The 21,400-nt window shown below is 44.3% G+C and overlaps 1 protein-coding gene across 2 annotated transcripts in view; it reads right to left on the bottom strand.

Moving 5' to 3' along the window:
* LOC120927967 (beta-1,3-galactosyltransferase 5-like) overlaps positions 1 to 21,400 on the bottom strand; it is a 74,602-nt gene that overhangs the window by 22,107 nt on the left and 31,095 nt on the right. Inside the window, exons 1-2 of one of the 2 annotated variants that reach the window (XM_040338995.1) lie at positions 10,645 to 10,730; positions 644 to 761 (exon numbers count right to left, since the gene is read on the bottom strand). The gene's annotated coding sequence lies outside the window, so the exon portion shown is untranslated. Of the gene's footprint in view, positions 1 to 643; positions 762 to 10,644; positions 10,731 to 21,400 lie in introns of those variants that run through there. The other variant, XM_040338994.1, reaches the window with a different exon arrangement.

Here is a 21,400-nt window from a genome sequence, read left to right on the forward strand (position 1 = left end):
GTTCTCCTAGAATGGTGTTACAGTCCGCTTACCTGTAGGTGCAAGTTGCAAGAGTGGGTTTATAACCACTTTACTTATCTAGTCTATCCCTTTATTTTCTATTCTATTTTTCTATTCTTTTATTTTGTATTCTGTTCTGCATTACTATATTCCATTATTTTCTACTCTATTCTTTTCTTTTCAGACCAAAATCATTTGTTTTTATTCGACCATCTAGACGGTTTTCCGATGCATGGTGTGTTATATTGTGTTGGCTGTGGGTGGTCTAGGTGAAGGGGCAGAGAGTGGGCATGCTGGAGTAAGCAGTAACTGTTTGAGCAGACAGAAATCTGTGGCTCGATGGAAGGGAGGACACAGTTCACCAATTCCCCACTACCAATCTGAAACGTACATGCATGGGGTGCTCATTAATCAGCAACCTCCCCCTCTCCCTTCTGTAAGGGCACTGCACCCAGGGTGGCTGCCCCTCCTGCCCCCCTTCCTTGTCCCAGACCTGGTCTTTTTATCAAAGCTACACTCCAGACTCATAAAAAGAAAACAATGCATTTATGTATTCACCAAAACTTCATTAAAGCATACCACTAGGGTGAAAAAATAAATAAAAAATATCACAACCACCACCTTGGTTTAGAAGGCAACTTACCTGCTATGTTGGCCAGTCTAATTAATGGTGCAGGCTCAGTGAAAACTCCAAATCTTGGGCATACAGGGCACAGGCTCACACTTCTTCTGCCCTCCCACAATGGACCACTGGAACACAACTGAAAAATAAAGCAGATATGCAATTCTCCATCAGCAGCTTGGCAGTAAGGTTACTAAAAAGTTATGTAACCTGTCTTCTTGCACCATCAACAAGACAGATTTCTGCCCTGCTAGTGCTTCATGGCGATTTGCTCAGAAAGATGAGGAAATGCATTACTAAACTTCACCGCCCTGACTTCTGAGAAGAATACTGTATGCATTAATAACATATTTCAGAATTATTTATAGAGGGCCTTATCCAATTAAAATAATAATGTAAGTCATGTTGAAATAAGCAAGGCCACAGCATATACAGGTGCATCTCAAAAATGTTTAAGATCTTTAAAAAGTTTATTTAGTTCAGTAATTCAATTCAAAAGGTGAAAGTCATAAATTATATAGATTCACTACACACAGAGTGATATATTTCAAGCATTTCTTTCTTTTAATTTTGATGATTATGGCTTACAGCTAGTAAAAACCCAGAATTCTGTATCTCAGAAAATTACAGAAAATTACAATATTGTGAAAAAGTTCAATATTTTAGACTCATGGGGTGGAATTTACTAAAATTGGAGCAGACAGAATCTGGAGCCACTACACATAGGGGTTGATTTACTAAAGGCAAATTAATGTGCACTTTGCTCCAAATGAGCAGAAGCTCTTCTGGCTTCCATCATCCAATCATGAGCAAGCAAAATTGCTGTTTTTTTTTTTATTTCCCTTACATGTGATTGCAAAGTGCAGCTTTACCTAATTTACTAAGTTCTGGATCATCTGCACTTCCAGAGTGCAAGTGCACTTTGCAAAGTGCACAGTCTACTTGCCTTTAGTAAATCAACCCCATGGCGCCACATTCTAATCAGCTAAATAACTCAAAACATATACGGTATATCAAGGGCGCTCCGGATATCAGGACCTAGCAAATAAAGTCTGTTTTGGAATGGATAGACATCTTCATACACTTCAGGCCGCACTCAGAGAGACAAGCGATCTCTAATGATAAACAGAAAAATAAACAAAGGCGCCTCCAAGTGCAGAAATAAAAACGTTTTAATATCCCCAAGAGGATTAAAAAACACTTACAAGATAGAAGATGAAAAGGAGCATGTAGTAAGTGTATCCAGGTGATGTTCCGATGTTTGCAGGAAGGTCCCAGTATGTAATACTTCCAATAGGATCCAGGAAACAACAGCCAGTGGACACTGGAGACACAATAACGCTGTCTGGGTCAGTGTGGAGTATGGAGCCCGGAACACAAACAGGAATTGTGTCATCAGAAAGGGTGATGACACACTTCCTGTTTGTGTTCCATGCTGGTTTTCGTCCCGCTTTCGCTGATGTCATTTCCGTGCTCCATACTCCACACTGACCCAGACAACGTTATTGTGTCTCCAGAGCCTGCAGTGTCCACCGGCTGTTGTTTCCTGGATCCTATTGGAAGTATTACATACTGGGACCTTCCTGCAAACATCGGAACATCACCTGGATACACTTACGACATGCTCCTTTTCATCTTATATCTTGTAAGTGTTTTTTAATCCTCTTGGGGATATTAAAAAGTTTTTATTTCTGCACTTAGAGGCGCCTTTGTTTGTCTTTCTGTTTTTCTAAATAACTCAAAACACCTGTAAAGTTTTCCTCAGCCTATAAAATGGTCATTCTGTCTGGTTCAGTAGGTTACACAATCATGGGAAAGACTGCTGACTTGACAGTTATCCAGAAGACCGTCATTGACACCCTCCACAACTAGGATAAGTCACAAAAGGTCATTGCTAAAGAAGCAGGCAGTTCACTGAGTGCTGTATCCAAGCATATTAACCACTTAACGCCCGCCGCATGACTATATACGTCCGCAAAATGGCACGGACAGGCAGATGGGCGTATATATACGTCCCCGCCTTCTAGCGGGTGGGGGGTTCGGATTCCCTCGGGGAGCGATCCGGGACGACGGCGCGGCTATTCGTTTATAGCCGCTCCGTCGCGATCGCTCCCCGAGGCTGAAGAACGGGGAGAGCCGTGTGTAAACACGGCTTCCCCGTGCTTCACTGTGGCGGCGTATCGATCGAGTGATCCTTTTTATAAGGGAGACTCGATTGATGACGTCAGTCCTACAGCCACACCCCCCTACTGTTGTAAACACACACTAGGTGAACCCTAACTCCTAAGGGGCCCCCTGTGGTTAACTCCCAAACGGCAACTGTCATTTTCACAATAAAGAATGCAATTTAAATGCATTTTTTGCTGTGAAAATGACAATGGTCCCAAAAATGTGTCAAAATTGTCTGAAGTGTCCGCCATAATGTCGCAGTCACAAAAAAAAACGCTGATCGCCGCCAATAGTAGTAAAAAATTTTTTTAATAAAAATGCAATAAAACTATAGCCTATTTTGTAAACGCTATAAATTTTGCGCAAACCAATCGATAAACGCTTATTGCGATTTTTTTTACCAAAAATAGGTAGAAGAATACGTATCGGCCTAAACTGAGGAAAACAATTTTTTTATATATGTTTTTGGGGGATATTTATTATAGCAAAAAGTAAAAAATATTGCATTTTTTTCAAAATTGTCGCTCTATTTTTGTTTATAGCGCAAAAAATAAAAACCGCAGAGGTGATCAAATACCACCAAATGAAAGCTCTATTTGTGGGGAAAAAAGGACGCCAATTTTGTTTGGGAGCCACGTCGCACGACCGCGCAATTGTCTGTTAAAGCGACGCAGTGCCGAATCGCAAAACCTGGCCTGGGCATTTAGCTGCAAAATGGTCCGGGGCTTAAGTGGTTAATGGAAAGTTGAGTGGAGGGAAAAAGTGTGGTAGAAAAAGGTTCACAACCAACAGGGATTACCACAGCCCACAGAGGATTGTGAAGCAAAGATCATTCAAGAATTTGGGGGGGGATTCACAAGGAGTGGAGTACGACTGGTGTCAGTGCTTCAAGAGCCACCACACACAGACGTATCCAGGACATGGGCTACAATTGTCGCATTTGTGGAAAAGTGTAGTGCTAACAGTGAATAAATTGTGATAAGACAATCTAGAGTATATTGTGCAACACCACATGTGAACTAATGGTATTGTTGATAATTAAAGTCCATAAATCTTTGACTGGATGAATGAATTAAAATTCAACTAATTATAGGCAGACAATACAGGAGTGGTTCCCACCAAACAGCGATATTCAGCAGATCACAAGAAGGGCATGTCAATTATTCAACCGATGAGTATGAAAAAAGAAGAAGTAGGGCGCACATAGCATAATTACATAAAAAAACAAGATTTATTTAAAAGGAGAATAACTCACATTTTGCAATGATAAAACAAGCTCATAAAAATAGGGTAGCAGGAACAACAGCAGTCCATCCCTAGGGAGCTTGTTTTATCATTGCAAAATGTGAGTTATTCTCCTTTTAAATAAATCTATTTTTTTTACGTAATTATGCTATGTGCGCCCTACTTCTTCTTTTTTCATACTCATCGGTTGAATAATTGACATGCCCTTCTTGTGATCTGCTGAATATCGCTGTTTGGTGGGAACCACTCCTGTATTGTCTGCCTGAGGTCTTTATCAATAATACCGAATCGCAAGACGTTTATGGTGTACCCTCTCCAGTGTATAATCTATAACAAATGTTTTTCTAGCAACTTCTGATCTCTTTTGCTGTGTTAGCTGCTCCATTATTAATTTCTATTAAATTCTATTAGCGCGGTATTTTTATTTTTGTAAATATGTACTTATGTATAATTAATTGTCGCATTCTTTGTGTCAAGCCATTCCTGAACCAGAGACAATGTCAGAAGCATTTACCTAGCCTAAGGAGAACAAGGACTGGACTGTTACCCATTGGTCCAAAGTCCTCTTTTCGCATGAAAGTAAAGACTGCATTTAATTTGGAAATCGAGGTCCCAGAGTCTGGAGGAAGAGTGGAGAGGCACAGGATCCAAGTTGCATGAGATCCAGTGTGAAGTTTCCACACTCAGTAATGATTTGGGGAGCCGTGTCATCTGCTGGTGTTGGTCCACTGGGTTTTATCAAGTCCACAGTCAGCACGACCCTCTACCAGGCAATTCTAAAGCACTTCATGCTTCCCTCTGCTGACTGGCTTTATGGAGATGCCTAATTTAATTTTCCAGAAGGACTTGTCACCTGCCCACACTGCCAAAGGTACCAATACCTGGTTTAATGATCAAAGTGCTTGATTGGCCAGCAAACTCGCCTGACCTAAACCCCATAGAGAATCTGTGAGGTATTGTCAAAAGGAAGATGAGACACCTGACCCAACAATGCAGAAAAGCTGAAGGCTGCTATCAAAGCAACCTGGGCTTCCATAATACCTTAGCAGTTCGACAGGCTGATCCCCTCCATGCCACACCACCTCCAGACCGAAATTCATGCAAAAAGAGCCCCGACCAAGTATTGAGTGCATACTATACTGTACATGGACATACTTTTCTGTAAACCAACATTTCTGTATTAAAAATCCTTTTTTTATTGGTCTTATGTAAAATTCGACTTTTCTGAGATACAGAATTTGGGGTTTTTCACTAGCTCTAAACCATAATCATCAAAATTAAAATAAAGAAATGCTTGGAATATATCACTCTGTGTGTAATGAATATATATAATATATGAGTTTCCCTTTTTGAATTGAATTACTCAAATAAATAAACTTTTTGATAATATTCAATTTTGATTCACCTGTATATGTTTAGTAGCCTCCCTGGCGTTATGATTATGTTAGATTTTTGAATTGCAAAGTGGTACATTGTTTTGCATAGACATTTGGCATTTTATATTGTAGGCCTGTAATTCTTAGTAATAACACACTTAAATCTGTCCAAACAAGATGCTAGTAGACACCCCGGGTATGATAAAGTTTGAAACACAAAATCATAAATTATTTCCGCTCATTTGTCTCCTCTCCCCCTCTGGTGCCACAATTGGCACCTTTCCGGGGGGAGGGGGGACAGGATACCCATGATGTCACCACGGGGCTCCCTCCTCCTCCCCCTGTAGCTGGTCCAGTAGGAGGGAGGAACGGGGCCTTTGCGCATGTGCAGTAGGATTTTCGGCGTGAAGCCATAAGGCTACACTGATCTAATTATCCAGAGGGTTTAATCTCTGGAGATGTGAACTGTGGACTGATATAGTGCACAATCAACCCTGTGTGACAAAAAATATCAGGGACACAATGTACCCAATATTTAGTGTGGATAAACTAAATACAAACAATCTATAGAAATATATATTATGCAAGTGTGACTCAATACTTTAAACGTGAACCAAAGATTTTGGTTGGTGTGTCGGCATACACATCAATATGCCATAGTGCTCCTGTGAAGGAAAAAAATGGCTACTATTGCTACTACTAGCCGACAAAATAGTGAAAACAAACGATGCAAAAAATATATATAAATTAAAAATATTCAAGAAAACAAACGATGTGCAATGTGCTAGCTGCACTGTGAATAGTCCAATGACTAATATTGGAAACAAACAATGCAAAAAAATATATAAATCAAAAATAATCAAGAAGCCAGTAAAATGTGCAATGTGTCAGCTGCACTGAAAATAGTCCAATGACAGACAATCTTGCTCTTATACAATAGGTTCCAGTGTAACAAGAGTTCAATGCTGGTAATGCTGTATACAGAAAAGTGCAACTGTCTCTTCCACCCGACAAAGATGTGCCACCATCACCAATGGTTAAACTCAACACTCACCAGACCCCAGATAATAATAGGCCCCAAAGTGGTGTCTTTTCTTTGTCCGTCAGTGGGTGTTGCCTCCTTCTCCCTTTTACAAGATATCCTTAAATCCTCAAAAACAAGGGGCTCATCATGGTGTAGTATATTAAAACGTATTTATTAAAAAAGATAAAAAGTTGCACTTACAATAAGAAGTGCCTCTGACCGGCACTGAGTGTCTTTGGCAGTGTCAACCATTAAAAGCCGCTGACCAGCATTTAAATAGCATCCTAGAAGGTGTGCATACCCCGCTTCTCTCCTCGTGTGTTACTACAAGGGATCCTGGCGTACTGGTATGCTTCCCCCTCCATGTGTGTGTCCAGACAGCCTCTACGCGTTTCGCTATTGCGTCATCAGGAAATCTGTGGACACTACTTCTTTAGCTGTATTTATACCCCTACGTGTTACCTGTAAGTTAGCACTGTGGTCACTGAATACCGGAAATCCCCGGCCGCCATCTTGGCTGATGGCGCCGGAAGTTCCAGTCCCACCATTTTGGTTCCTGGATCCCTAGTGTCATTACAGTCGTGTGCCATTATGACTGTTTGTGCCGAGTATTTATTATGTGCCCAGCAGCCAGGGTGGCTTCATATGTATAGCGCTATGCAGAATACAGAATACAGAGATACAGAATTTGGGGTTTTTCACTAGCTCTAAACCATAATCATCAAAATTAAAATAAAGAAATGCTTGGAATATATCACTCTGTGTGTAATGAATATATATAATATATGAGTTTCCCTTTTTGAATTGAATTACTCAAATAAATGAACTTTTTGATGATATTCAATTTTGATTCACCTGTATATGTTTAGTAGCCTCCCTGGCGTTATGATTGTGTTAGATTTTTGAATCGCAAAGCGGTACATTGTTTTGCATAGACATTTGGCATTTTATATTGTAGGCCTGTAATTCTTAGTAATAACACACTTAAATCTGTCCAAACAAGATGCTAGTAGACATCCCGGGTATGATAAAGTTTGAAACACAAAATCATGAATTATTTCCGCTCATTTGTCTCCTCTCCCCCTCTGGTGCCACAATTGGCACCTTTCCGGGGGGAGGGGGGACAGGATACCCATGACGTCACCACGGGGCTCCCTCCTCCTCCCCCTGTAGCTGGGCCAGTAGGAGGGAGGAACGGGGCCTTTGCGCATGTGCAGTAGGATTTTCGGCGTGAAGTCATAAGGCTACACTGTCAAGTTCCCTTTCCCGCAATGGTGGTGGCAGCACCCGACAGCTGATGGAAGCATCAGCTGCGGTGCCAACACCGCTGGACTCCAGGACAGGTAAGTGTCCTATTATTTAAAGTCAGCAGCTGCAGTATGTGTAGCTGCTGGCTTTTATTGTGTATTTATTTTTTGAGGGGACCTCCGCTTTAATAAGAGAAGAATAGGTCAAGACTCACATAAAAGAAGAATGAAGGACCACACCAATTGTAAAAACTGAAAATGTATTTCCTCATACAATAAAAAAACATTTTGGTTAGCTCTTTTGAACTCTTGACAACTGGTTTAGTGCTCCGTACGTTTTCTATGTAGATTTTGACTCCATCCCTTGGTGCAGTTATCCTCAATCTTTGTGAAACCAGGACCCGGTATATTCTTTAAAAAAAACTTCCATGTCCCAACAGTAAAAAGGAAAAAGTTTATACTCTTAGTAGATTCTAGGGTTATGATAGACAAGATACGATTATCTAGAGCAGTGGTAGTCTTGCTGGTAGTTTATACTCTTAGTAGATTCTAGGGTTATGATAGACAAGATACGATTATCTAGAGCAGTGGTAGTCTTGGTAATTTTCTTGCCATGGGGTGCCTCAAGTGTGGCCCACAACATCACCAAAGGGTCGTACATAAAGTTCAGTGAATATTCATTATCATAGACAGTTGATACATGTAGTGGTACCCCCATGGTACCCTCATTGATGAGGATAGAATGTGACAGATATATACAGTCACACAGATGATGATTGTGTAAAGGCTACCAGCACACACACACATTAGTGACTCCATGCACACCAACCCAGTAACCAGTCTAGAAGATGTCTTTTTACATTTTCCTGCTGAGGAAACTTGAGGGCATGGCATATGCCGATAATGCGAGTTTCAAAGAAGAGATCATCAACTTCCCTGACTTGAAAGTAACACTCACCTTGACCACTGAGACTGTAAGGAAAAATCAAGTTGGGGGGCACTGTGTGATCTGCACCCCATAAAGCTACACTGGCTCTTATATCTTTGCAGCAACAAACATCCCACAAATCGGCAAACAGTCTTTTACTCATGAGGCCAGGGAATAGACACCCAGCCTTAACTTCCTGGTGCCTTCTAGTGAAGGAATAGTAGACTGGCTCCTTAAGGGTGAAGTATCAAGAGTGTCTCCATCAAGCTCCAGATGTCTGAACCTTCTACTGGGATGGCTGGGGGGGGAAATATAATATTTATGTAGCACTACCCCCGAAGGAGCTGCTGGTTTAAATTTGGGACATCCGTTACCTCACCACGTTCGTCTTAGGGGTCCACCTTGAAGAGTTATTCACAAATGTCTGCACCAACACTGAGTCTATTTTCTTCCAAGGTTTAATTAAACAGGCTCAAACAGAAGGATGGAGGGTTAGGGGGAATATTCAGGTACCTTGCTTTGCGGATCACGGGTACGTTCTTAGATCCAGAGGACAAACCTTTTCCACACTGGATTCAGCAACCACCGGATAGGCCTCTCTCATTGACCTAGCAGCCGGTGCGAGGCTCGTTCAAAGTCTCTGCCACAGACTTGATGAGTGCAGTCGAGTCCTTGCACAGTCCTCTGCCACAGGACCATGTAACCACACACACACTTTGAAAAGTTTGGCCAGGATGCGTCCTCCAATTGAGTCCTCAATTGCTCAGCTTCTTCCCGCAGGCAAGACAGCACAGGACCACCCCTGGACCAGTAGGCCCCAGAAACTCCTGGGCCTACTCTCAGTAAACGGAGCCTCGGGCCAGCAGGCCCAGAGGCAGAGGAATTGCTAACATATCCCTGAGGCCAGGAGAGCCATCAGGTCAGGATCGGAAGACCCCGCCAGAACGGTGTCTGTCCCTTAAGTACCCTCTCCCAGAATGCACAGCGGCGAGGACCATGCCCACTAGGCTGCTTCTGAAAATTAAATACTCAATACGCCCAACCCGCTGCAGTTCCAACCTTGTCCCGTGGTGACAGCGTCACCTACAGTCAAGTGAAAAATGTGCAACGCAGCTGAACTGGGACAGAAACCAATAATTTGACATAATCATTCCAAGCTAAACTACAGCTCAGATAACTTAAATTTACAAATAACGCCTACCCAACAGGAGCAGGGTGCTACATTTATAACTCAGCCTGGCAGGGAAGCTTCATACTATAGCCAGTAGTGCCAGTGACATCTACTGGCAACAATGAGGGATTACAACCCTACTGAGCTTAGGGAATAACCAACGTACAACTATACAAATCAAAACTGGGATAACTACCACTCAGCCAAAAACAAAATTTTCCTATTAACTAGCAACCTATCTAAGATGGTGCTGCATACAAACCAGGATATAGTCAAAGACAATGGGTATGATTCAAGAGATGGTGAGAGACTGCAGACATAATACGAGAGATGGCCAGAGATTGTGGGCATACTACAACGGATGGTCAGAGACTGCGGGCATAATACAACAGATGGTCAGAGACTGCAGACATGATAACAGATTTTCAGAGATTGCAAACATGATACCAGAGATGGTCAGAGATTGCTGGCACACTACAACAGATGGCCAAAAACTGCAGGCATGAAACAAGAGATGGTCAAAGACTGAGGACATGATAAAAGAGATGGTCAGAGACTGCAGGCATGATACAAGAGATAGTCAGAGACTTCAAATTTAATACAAGAAATCAGTGCTGGTGGTGCAGGTGCAGTCCTGGAAAACTCTTTTTACATGAACACATCTACAGTAGTGTCATTGATATTACTGCCATTTTTGTGCCTATTCAATTTCTACAGTATAAAAAGCATATAAATAACTCAATTGGTGATTCCTTCAAATCTTCAGATACACTGATTAGGTCCTGCCTACATAAAGAACTATTGAAGATCTATTCTTGAATATCTCCTCACTTTATCTTACGAATCACACCCAACTACTTACCTTCCTGCACGATTCATCATAATAAATTCTCTCGTATTTCACTATGGATCCTTCAAGAGTTTCACATAAGTGTCAATATCAGCTAACTTTTTGTATTTGTGTGAATTTAATGCAACCACACACCCACCCATATCAGCTTGACTAATGACAATTCATATTCTATTTCCTTTACGTTCTAAAGGGTTATTTCCTCCTTATATGGCAAGTTCCCTTTTGTATAAATGTTCTTACTTTTTAACTCCTTAGGCTGTTTCTCCAATATATTTGAAAATGTACTAGCAGACCTAGATAAAAATAATTATTTGTTGTAATAAATGTGTAGCATCTTCTACCATAGGTAGGTGCTAGAGGTAATAAAGATTTTATGTGATAGCTGCCAGGCTAATTAGGCAGGCCTATGCTGCATGCTAGGCCTGCTTGTTTTTGATCTGGGGGGCAGGGAGTGGTTTGTGTAGCAGTGGGTGTGATCACCTGTCCTTCCGTTCTTGGGCGCCTCCCCTGCTTCCAGGGAGAATGTTCTGGAAGAGGGGCAGGGCTGAGAATTGGAGTGACAGGGAGCTCATGTGACGAGCCCTGACCAATCCTCAATTGGAATTGGCAGGGGGCAGTCCTCCTTCATAAGCTCAGGTCCAGCCCACTGAAGGGGAGTCGTCGGCTGGGTGAAGTGGAGAATGGAGTGTAATGCTGCATACACATGGTCAGAATTTCCGACTGAAAAATAGAAATACTGCTCTCTATCTAAAGTAAAGAGTTCCGATGGGGCATACACGCGGTCGGAATATCCGATGGAAAGCTCCCATCTGACTTTTTCCATCAGAAATTCCAACCGTGTATGTATGCAACATTAGATCGCAGCAGGAGGCCAATCCCCAACTAGGGGGTGTGCGCGCCACGGCGGGGGAGCTGGGAGGGAGCATCATCCATAACAGTTATAGAGGAGATATCATGGAACAGAGAGGCTAGAGAAGCGGTCAGTACGCATGTCTGGATAAGTTCTTCATCATGGACTCAGGGCAGGAAAAGGTCGGTGAATGAGGCACAGAGGATATCTGGAGGAGGCATGTCAGGGGAGCTGGCTGCAAGGCCAGAGGAGAGACTGTGGGGCTTTGTGTCAAATCAATGTGGCCTCCGGGCACAGGATTTGCAAGCTCGGATCAGTAGTCCACCAACTAACTCAAGCTGTTAAACTCTAAGCCACCAAGAGGGGGTACTGCAGGCCCCTGGCCTACTAACAATTCAGCAAGTTCAGCAAAAACCTGGGACCATTCAGAGTGATCCCTGGTGTAGTGTGAAGATGATGGGGTGGAGAAACTAACATTGCACAGGGAAGTTTTGTGCAGGAGGAGAAGTGCCCTGGGAGTAATAGTCTGCAGGAGTCAGTGCAGAGGAGTAGTGACGGTCTGCAGGAGTTGATGCAGGGGAAGTGACTGTGAATGTTAGAGTCCATCAGTTCTTTAAAGCACAATTAATTGAACAATTTTTTAACTATGATGGCAAAGTGATCTGTTCTATGGGCATCTCATACCCCCTTTACCCAACCAAGTTATATCCCCCAAATAAACAAAAACAAAACAAAGCAAAATGACTGTTCATTGTCTCTGAGAGTGATATATTGAAGTCTGGCAGCAGGGTGATATGGTGGATGATATTAATTAGTAGAAAACCATTTGCTACAAATGTATCCAAGTTTACTGACTTACTATGTTTCTTTTATACAGTTCCTTGAAAAAGTATTCATACCCCTTGAAATTTTCAACCAAAAACTTAAATGTATTTTGTTGGAATTGTATGTGATAGACCAACACAAAGTGGCACATAATTGTGAAGTGGAAGGAAAATAATAAACGGTTTTCATCGGCCAAAACCGATGAAAACGGACTGAAGGACCTTTTCATCGGTCCAAACCGATCGTGTGTGGGCCCCATCGGTCAGTTATTCTTCGGTCAAAAAATGTAGAACTTGCTTTAAAATTGAACCGATGGACGCCTAACCGATCGTTCAAAACCGATGGTTAGTATGCAAAAGCATCGGTTAAAAATCCACGCATGCTCAGAATCAAGTCGACGCATGCTTGGAAGCATTGAACTTCGTTAATTCAGCACGTCATTGTGTTTTACGTCACCGCGTTCTGATCCGATCGTTTTTTTTAACCTATGGTGTGTAGGCACATCAGACCATCAGTCAGCTTCATCGGTTAACCGATGACAACGGTCCTTCGGACCGTTCCCATCGGATGGACTGATCGTGTGTACACGGCCTTAGAAGAAAACCTGTTAGGCCTTGTACACACGAGCAGACATGTCCGATGGAAACAGTCCGCGGACCGTTTTCATCGGACATGTCTGCTGGGAGCTTTTGGTCTGATGTGTGTACACACCATCAGACCAAAATCCCCGCGGACAGAGAACGCGGTAACGTAGAAGACACCGACGTTCAAGACTTTCAGCTGTAATTGCAGTGAAAGGCGGTTCTACAAAGTATTGACTGAATACAAATACAGGCCACAGAGCACTGTATTTTTAAAAATCCTAACTCAGTTTGCGAGTGTTGTTGGGGGGTGCCAGAGCCGAACGGCGTCGATCCCAGCCAATCGGAGCCGTTCGAAAATGCTCAGAAAGACATAGAAATACAAGGTTTGCCAAGGTCAGCCAAGCTTTCCTCGGGCCTTTCCGTTTGTTTCCGAGGCTCACCGGTGCCCCCACCTCTGTCCACACGCGGTATTGCATGCTATTGAAGTCAATGCGGTACGAATTATTTTCGTTTCCATTGACTTCAATGGGAAAACTCGCTTTGATATGCGAGTACTTTGGATTACGAGCATTCTCCTGCAACGGATTATGCTCGTAATCCGAGGTTCCACTGTAATTGAATAACAAATGACCATAATCCAGAAAGTGACACGTGCTTAATCCAAAAGTGACAGTATGTAAAGTGATTCCGTGCTACGTAATTAAAGTGACTTTTCTGTGCTCCCCTTTTGTGGCCGCACTCACCAGAGCGCCTCACCCCTGCAGGGGTAGAGAGTGTTGTAGTCAGACCTTGGTGTCCCCCTTGCCCGGGTGTCCTCCTATTCCTTGATGTGGTCCAGGCGTTCAGATATCTCAAGAAGAGTCTGACCCCTTCAGCGTTCAGATGGTCGGAGATATCTGAGAGGGGCCCCCCTCCCGCCGCTCTCCTGCGCTTTGCATTTTTTTTTATTGCATTTTAGTCAAAATATGAGATCTGAGGTCTTTTTGACCTGTCATGCTTTTTTCTATTACAAGGGATGTTTACATTCCTTGTAATAGGAATAAAAGTGACCCTTTTTTTTTTTTTAAAGAGTGTAAAAATAAATAAAATCGATTAAAATAAATAAGAAAACAGAAAAAAATTGTTTAAAGCACCCCGTCCCGACGAGCTTGCGCGCAGAAGTGAACACATTCGTGAGTAGCGCAGCATATGAAAACAGTGTTCAAACCGCACAAGTGAGGTATCGCCGCGATCGTTAGAGCGAGAGCAATAATTATAGCCCTAGATCTTATTGGTTACTCAGAAGATGCAACCTATAGAATTTTTTAACGTCGCCTATGGATATTTTTAAGGGTGAAAGTTTGACGCCATTCCACGAGCGGGCGCAATTTCGAAGCATAACATGTTGGGTATCATTTTACTCAGCATAACTTTATCTTTCACAATATAAAAAGTAAATTGGGCTAACTTTTTTTTTTTTTTTTTTAAGTTGTTTTTATTAAGGTTTTTTACATAACAATAAAGAAAAACAAAACAAAACAAAAAACTCATACATAGCTCAAGTGCCTACAATACAGTCACAGCAATAACTGGTACAATACATTACTGCAATGTGTACAGGAAATAGGTCAGGGTGAGGGTGCATCAAATCTCTTCCCAGTTATAGCCCCAGTAGACCCATAGAGTAGCTCAGCCGGAACCACTCACAAAGGACCAAGTCACAGATCAGTGTCTCAGCGCACTCTATTTCAGCCCGCAGTCTCAGGCTCCGCCAGCCAAGCACGCCAAACCTTGTCGTACTTCAGTGGACAGCCACGATTGACATACGTGTCTCTGTACAGGGGAAGGCTGGTGTTCACCAAGCACTTCCACTGCACCAAGGAGGGGGGTGTGGGTTTCTTCCAGTGCATAGCAATATTTTTAGGTATATAGAAAAGTAACAGGCTGAATAAATGTGTTTTGCGGAAGTCGGGACAATGTTTTCAACTATTCCTAAGAGACACACCTCCATCACCAATGGCAACTGGACCACTGCAATTTTATTGATCATGTCCAACACCGTCTCCCAGTACTGTTTCACCCCAGGGCACCGCCAGAAGATATGGGAGAAGTCGCCAGGGGAGGCGCCACACCTCCAACACTCCGGGGGAATGCGCAGGGTTTATCTTATGAAGCCTGTGCGGGGTGAAATACGCTCTATGGACTATTTTATATTGCACTAACCTGTCTCGGATAGAGACAAGAGAATGACAAGGGAGATCCCAGACATCGTCCCAGTCGTCCGCGTCTAGTGTGGGGATGTCACCCTGCCAACTGGATCGCAGCCTGTCTGGGGGGGGGGGGGGAGACACAAAGAGCAAGTACGAGTACAAATGCGAGGTGGGTTTTGCGTCACAATTAAACCTAAGTGTTCTCTCCAACTCCGACTGGGCCACGATACAGGATGACAGCGGGAACTGAGCTGTGAAAGCATGTGATAGCTGGTGGTATCTAAAAAGATAATGATGGGGCAGGTTAAACGTGGAGGAGAGATCAGGAAAGGGCAGCAAGGCGTTCTGTGAAACAATATGCGATACAAGTTTAATGCCATATTTTGACCATGCGTAGGGGTCTAAAAGTTTATAGAAGTGGGATAGGCTAGGATTGATCCAAATTGGGGCATTCGGGAAATTTTCAGAGAGTTTGCACTTTTCAATGGCTAGGCCAGTTCGCCACGCCTGCAGGGTGGTAAGCATTGAGGGGGTCAAAGGGTACGGAGCGCGGGGGCCCCGGTAAAGCAAGAGTTGGAGGGCCTCCAGCGAGCCAACCCCCGAGGCCTCCAGCACAGTGAATGAATTCGTCCCGTCCGGCCGCAACCACCAAGCCGCAGTCACCAACTGCATGGCCAGGTAGTACTTATAGCAGTCTGGAAATGCCATACCACCCGGCTAGAAAAATACAGAGTCTTGTAGAAGTCATTAAAGGTCTGTAGGATGTCCGCAGGGGAGGACACAGTCCCACCCCCAGGGGTCTGCAGGATCGATACCATCATGAGAGGTTGGTCGTGCTGGGCCATCATGGCCAAGAGACGGCCGTTGCGATCCCCTTGCTCAAAGGCCCTTTGTTTACCCTTATATATGTCCAAGCATGTGGCCTCAGCTAAATGTAAATGTAACTCCCTCTGAGCTGCCATCAACAGATCAAAATGATCCGAGGTGGGGTCAGAGTTGTATGTATCAGTATGGTCAGTAACCGATTGTTCCAGCGCCTGAGTCATAGCCGAATGTTGCTTTTTGACACTGGCGATGGAAGAAATATATTGCCCTCTGGTGTATGCCTTAAAGGTATCCCAGACAATGTCAGGGGAGGAGGAACCCGCATTCCGCTCCCAAAATTCAGCTAGCAGGGGGGGTAGAACATCAGAGATATCTGGATGGGTGACCCACTGCGCGCCCAACCACCAGAGCACTGCACCACCGCTAAAGGGCTATGGTCCGACAAACCGCTAGGAAGATAGTCCGCCTCCAACACATCCACTAACAGTGTGGGGTTGGAGAAGGCCAAATCTATCCGGGATGTGGTTTTGTACGAAGCCGAAAAACACGAGTAGGCCCTCATGTCAGGGTGCTTCTACCTCCAGATCTCTTCCAGACCCACCGCCTGAGCCCAGGCCGGCAGGTCAATACACCGATGTTTGGGCGGCGTAGGTCTATCCAGTTTCGGTGACAGAGTGGCATTAAAATCACCCATTACAAAAACCTTCCCCGGGCAAAAAGGCGTGATCTTTTCAATCACATCATATAACAGAGCAGATGAAAACGGGGGAGGGATGTATAAGTTAACAATAATATACCTTTGCGCCCAGAGCGTGAAGACCAGTATCACATATTTACCTAGGGGGTCCGTGTGGACCTCCTCATTCACACAGGGGAAATTTTTGTGAATAAGGATCGATACACCCCTAGCGTATGTAGAATATGTGGCATGTATCACTCACCGTATCCAGGGTTTTTTAAGAGTCAGGATCTTGCTGCCCATAAGGTGAGTCTCCTGGAGGAGAATGAGCTAGGGAGAGTGGGATTTTAGGTACTGAAAAAGGAGGGCTTGTTTGAACTTGGAGTTAAGGCCTCTGACATTCCAGGAAAGGATGGTAAAGGAGTCAGGTGAGCGGTCAGCCATCCCGTAAGGGGGGCAAGAAAAGGAAAGGATATCTATGAAGATACACCCTGGGACACCCCAGGAGCAGCAAAACCCTGAGCACATTGCATTAAATAGTGACAACATGTGAGCATAGCACAGTTAGAGAGCCGAAAAAAACATCATACATAAAGAACAGAAACAGCACAAACAGAAACAAACTTCCCAGGCACAGGGTGCCTATCCTACTATGTCCCATCCCTCCAACAACGGGTAGGGGGATGGGAATAGTTTCTCTCCCCAACAACATACAAAACACAGTGTAAATGAGCCTCGAAACTGGGGACCCTACACGGCAGGCGCCAGGTCGCCCGCTTCAGCAGCCGGACAGTGGTGTGAAGCAAATGACCCTACGGTCAGTATCTGGGATCCAGAAAAAAGAGGGACACAACAACAAAAATGGGAAAAGAAAAGAAAAAACAGGGGGGGGTAGCAGTCCTGGAATGCTACTGCGTCCGTGAACCGAGGTGCGTGTTTTGAACAGTGCACTGAGCAACAGAACTCCTTATGATAGTGTCTGGCAAGATTCCCCATCGTGAGCAAATTAAAGTGTCGGAAGTACATGGGGGTTGAACGGATCTCCGTCCCCAGGCCAGGAGCGACTCCTCGAGGATGTGTTAGCTGCTCCACACCGGCCAGTAATGGTTAGGGGGGGGTGAAAAACAACAGCAGCCATAATGAAAAAAATGAAGGTAGAGATCACAAAAAATAAAATAAAAAATCTTGGCAGGGGGGCCGTCTCAGGGCCTCCAGGAAGGGAATAAATGGCAAAGATAACGTAAGGGTAGTAACCAGTATAGCAAACAGAGATACTTGCCACAAAGTGAAGTCCATTGGCGACCCTCCAACCACGACATAGCCGCCTCCGGGTCCATGAAAAAGCGTGTTCGGTCCCCATCAATCACTCGCAGCTTGCTGGGATAAAGCAGACTGAACTTAAGGCCTTGATCTCTCAGGCGCCTCCGCACCTCTGTAAAAGAGCGGCAGCGATGTTGAATCTCTGGGGAGTAATCAGGAAACAGCATGATCTTGGCCCCATTGTAGAGCAGGTCCCGCTTCTCCCTGGCAGCCGCCAGGATCCGATCCCTGTCCCTGTAGTTAGGCAGGCGAAGCAGGAAAGCCAGAGGTGGGGCCCCAGGAATCTGAGGTTTAGGGGGGACCCTGTGGGCCCTCTCCACCACAAATGTAGGCAGCATGGCAGGAAAATCCAGGAGGGAGACCAGGAAGGCTTCTGTAAATTCTGCAGGCCTCAGGCCCTCCGCCTTTTCAGGGAGGCCCAGGACCCTGATTTTGTTCCTCCTGAGCCTATGTTTTGTGTCTATGGACTTCTCTTGCAAGGCTTTAACCTGTAGCTGTAAGGCATGTAGGTCTCTGGAGTCGGCCCTGGTGGTGTCCTCCAGCTGAGAAATGCGGCCTTCTGCCTCAGTGACTCAGGCCCTAAATTTGTCCATGTCATGCCAGATTAGGCTGACATCCGCCACAAGGTGGTCTATCTTGACCATCACTGAATCCCTTCCCTCCTTGATGGCCGCCAGGAGCTCAGCGTGTGAGGCGGCGTGGGATGCCGATGGATTAGGGGAGGCTGGGGAGCTGGCTGACATCTCAGATGCGGGGAGCCTCGTGGGCAAGATGGCCGCCGCGGACCGATCACCGGCCACCGTGGACGAACGAAGCTTACCCGGAGACAGCGGAGGTGGCCTCGGGGTGCCTTCTTCCGCCCCAGGGTGTCAGGCAGGCGGCTGCTGTAATGAGAAATCTGCACTGGAAATCAGGTCAGGATGTATGTAGGAGCAGAGCTCAGCCTGCACACGTCTGCTCTCCTTCACATCTCGGCCACGCCCCAAATTGGGCTAACTTTACTGTTGTCTTATTTTTTAATTCAAAAAAGTGTTTTTTTTTTTTCAAAAAAAGGGCACTTGTAAGACCGCTGCACAAATACGTTATGACAAAAAGTATTGCAATGACCGCCATTTTATTCTCTAGGGTGTTAGAAAAAAATATATATAATGTTTGGGGGTTCTAAGTAATTTTCTAGCAAAAAAAAACTGTTTTAAACTTGTAAACACCGAGTCTGAAAAACAGGCTCGGTCCTTAAAGCGGGGGTTCCGCGGGAAAACATTTTTTTTCAGGTGCATCTACTGCCTTTAACATAGTTAAGTGTACTTATGTCTCTGAATTTTAGAGCCATCCGCATGCACATTCGGCCGTGAAGAAATATTTATAAAAAATTTCTCCTGTCATGTTCCATCTTGTTTGTGGGCACTGTGAAGCCCACAAGCAAATACTTCCAGGATTCTATCCCACGCATGGGCAGTGTTCTTAGCACAAGCTCACAAAGCACTGCAGCTGATCACAAAATCCCGCGATATTTACTGATACAGCAGTATACATTTCGATCTGGGAATGAAGTGGCACGCCCACTCCCGCGGGAGTGATACCCAGAAGTGGCTGCTAATTTCACCCCAATTAAAGATATTGAAATGATTTTAAAAATGTTGCATATCGGACTTGTGACGGTATCGGTATGATATCCCCGTCAAACAGTCCCTTCTTCCATAAGAACATCACCCCAATATTCCACTAGGAGGAATATCCCTGAGATCGCCCATTAAGCCACACATTAGTCCAGGCTTACTGCTAGAACAAGACAGAGTTTAATGTTATATCACACAGCTTATATGTCATTTCCAAAACTGTTACTGTTGACAAATCTCCGCCCCCCTCACACTGGGGCTTCCATACAGATCCTTTGGAATAAGGATATTTCTTTGAACTAATCAGTATCTAGCCGGTTCGGCTCCGCATATAGAGTGATAATTACCACAATGAAGCAATCAGCATAATTAACATGAGCCACTTGTCTAATCACAGTAACCAGTAAACACAGGGCTAGAGCAATTAACATTTGAAACAGGACTGGCTGCAGAAGGGTAAATACCATTAACAGCCTTAAACAAGCAGGGAGCATTAAACTGAGACATATAGGCAATTGCATCACAGGACTGTTTATGTAGTTGTGTACTGGTTTGAATGAGCTGCAGTTTATTATGAGGGTGAACCTCCGCTTTAAGTGGTTAAAGGATAAAAAATAATAAATGCACATTTGCATTTTTTTTTTGAGCCTGTAAACCATTGCACCCACGACCAGCAACATCCTGTATTGGTAAGCAGATACAATCTGACAGGAAGCATGAATGAACTACCACAGGGCTTTACAGCTTATATTTTTCCTAACTATAAGTCAGGCCTTGCTCGTTAATTTCTTTAAAAAAAACTTGGTTACATAGGGCCAGATCGAGATACGACGGAGTATCTCACATACGACGGAGTATCTCAGATACGACGGAGTATCTCAGATATGATAGAGTATCTCAGATACGACGGAGTATCTCAGATACTCCGTCGTATCTCTCAGAGTATCTATGCGACTGATTCATAGAATCAGTTACGCATAGATATCCATAAGATCCGACAGGTGTAATTGTTTTACACTGTCGGATCTTAGGATGCAGTACCGCGGCCGCCGCTGGGGGGAGTTTGCGTCGTAAACCAGCGTCGGGTATGCAAATTAGCAGTTACGGCGATCCACGTTCGCTACGTTGCCGCTACTCTAGTTTCCCGTCGCAATTTTAGTCGTCGTTTGACCTGCCCTAACTTTACACAGCAATCGTATTGCTGTATAAAGTATGGCAGTCGTTCCTGCGTCGAAATGAAAAAATTAACGTTGTTTGCGTATTCATCCGGGAATACGGAATTACGCTACGCGCGTCGCTGTTCGAAAAAATGACGTCACTGCGCGCAAAGCACGGCAGGAATTACGAAACGAAGCATGCGCAGTAGGTCCCGCGCGGGAGCGCGCCTAATTTAAATGGCACACGCCCATTTAAATTACGCGCCCTTACGCCGGAGTAGTTTTCATCGCAAGTGCTTTTACGATACGTTACGCCGCCGCTAGTCTACGTGAATCTGGCCCATAGTTAGTATGATTGAAAAAAGTCCATCCAGTTCAACCAATAAAAGGGGTAAAAAAAAGAAAGAAAGAAAGAGAAAAAAAAATTACAATCCTATTCCCACAATTGATTCAGAGAAAGGAAAAAAAAAAAACCCAACAAAGCATGATCCAATTTTCTCCAGCAGCGGAAAAATATTCCTTCCTGATCCCCTAAGGCCCCATACTCACGAGCAAACATGTCTGCTGAAACTGGCCCGCAGGCCAGTTTCAGCAGACATGTTTGGTCGTGTGTGGGCGCGAGCGGGCCGAATTCCAGCAAACATTTGCCCGCCGGGCCTTTTCCCAGCGGGCAAATATTCCTGGACTTGTTTTAAAACAGTCCGCTGGAATTCAGCCCGC

This window comes from Rana temporaria, chromosome 2 (assembly GCF_905171775.1).
Source record: "Rana temporaria chromosome 2, aRanTem1.1, whole genome shotgun sequence".
NCBI classification, from domain to species: domain Eukaryota; kingdom Metazoa; phylum Chordata; class Amphibia; order Anura; family Ranidae; genus Rana; species Rana temporaria.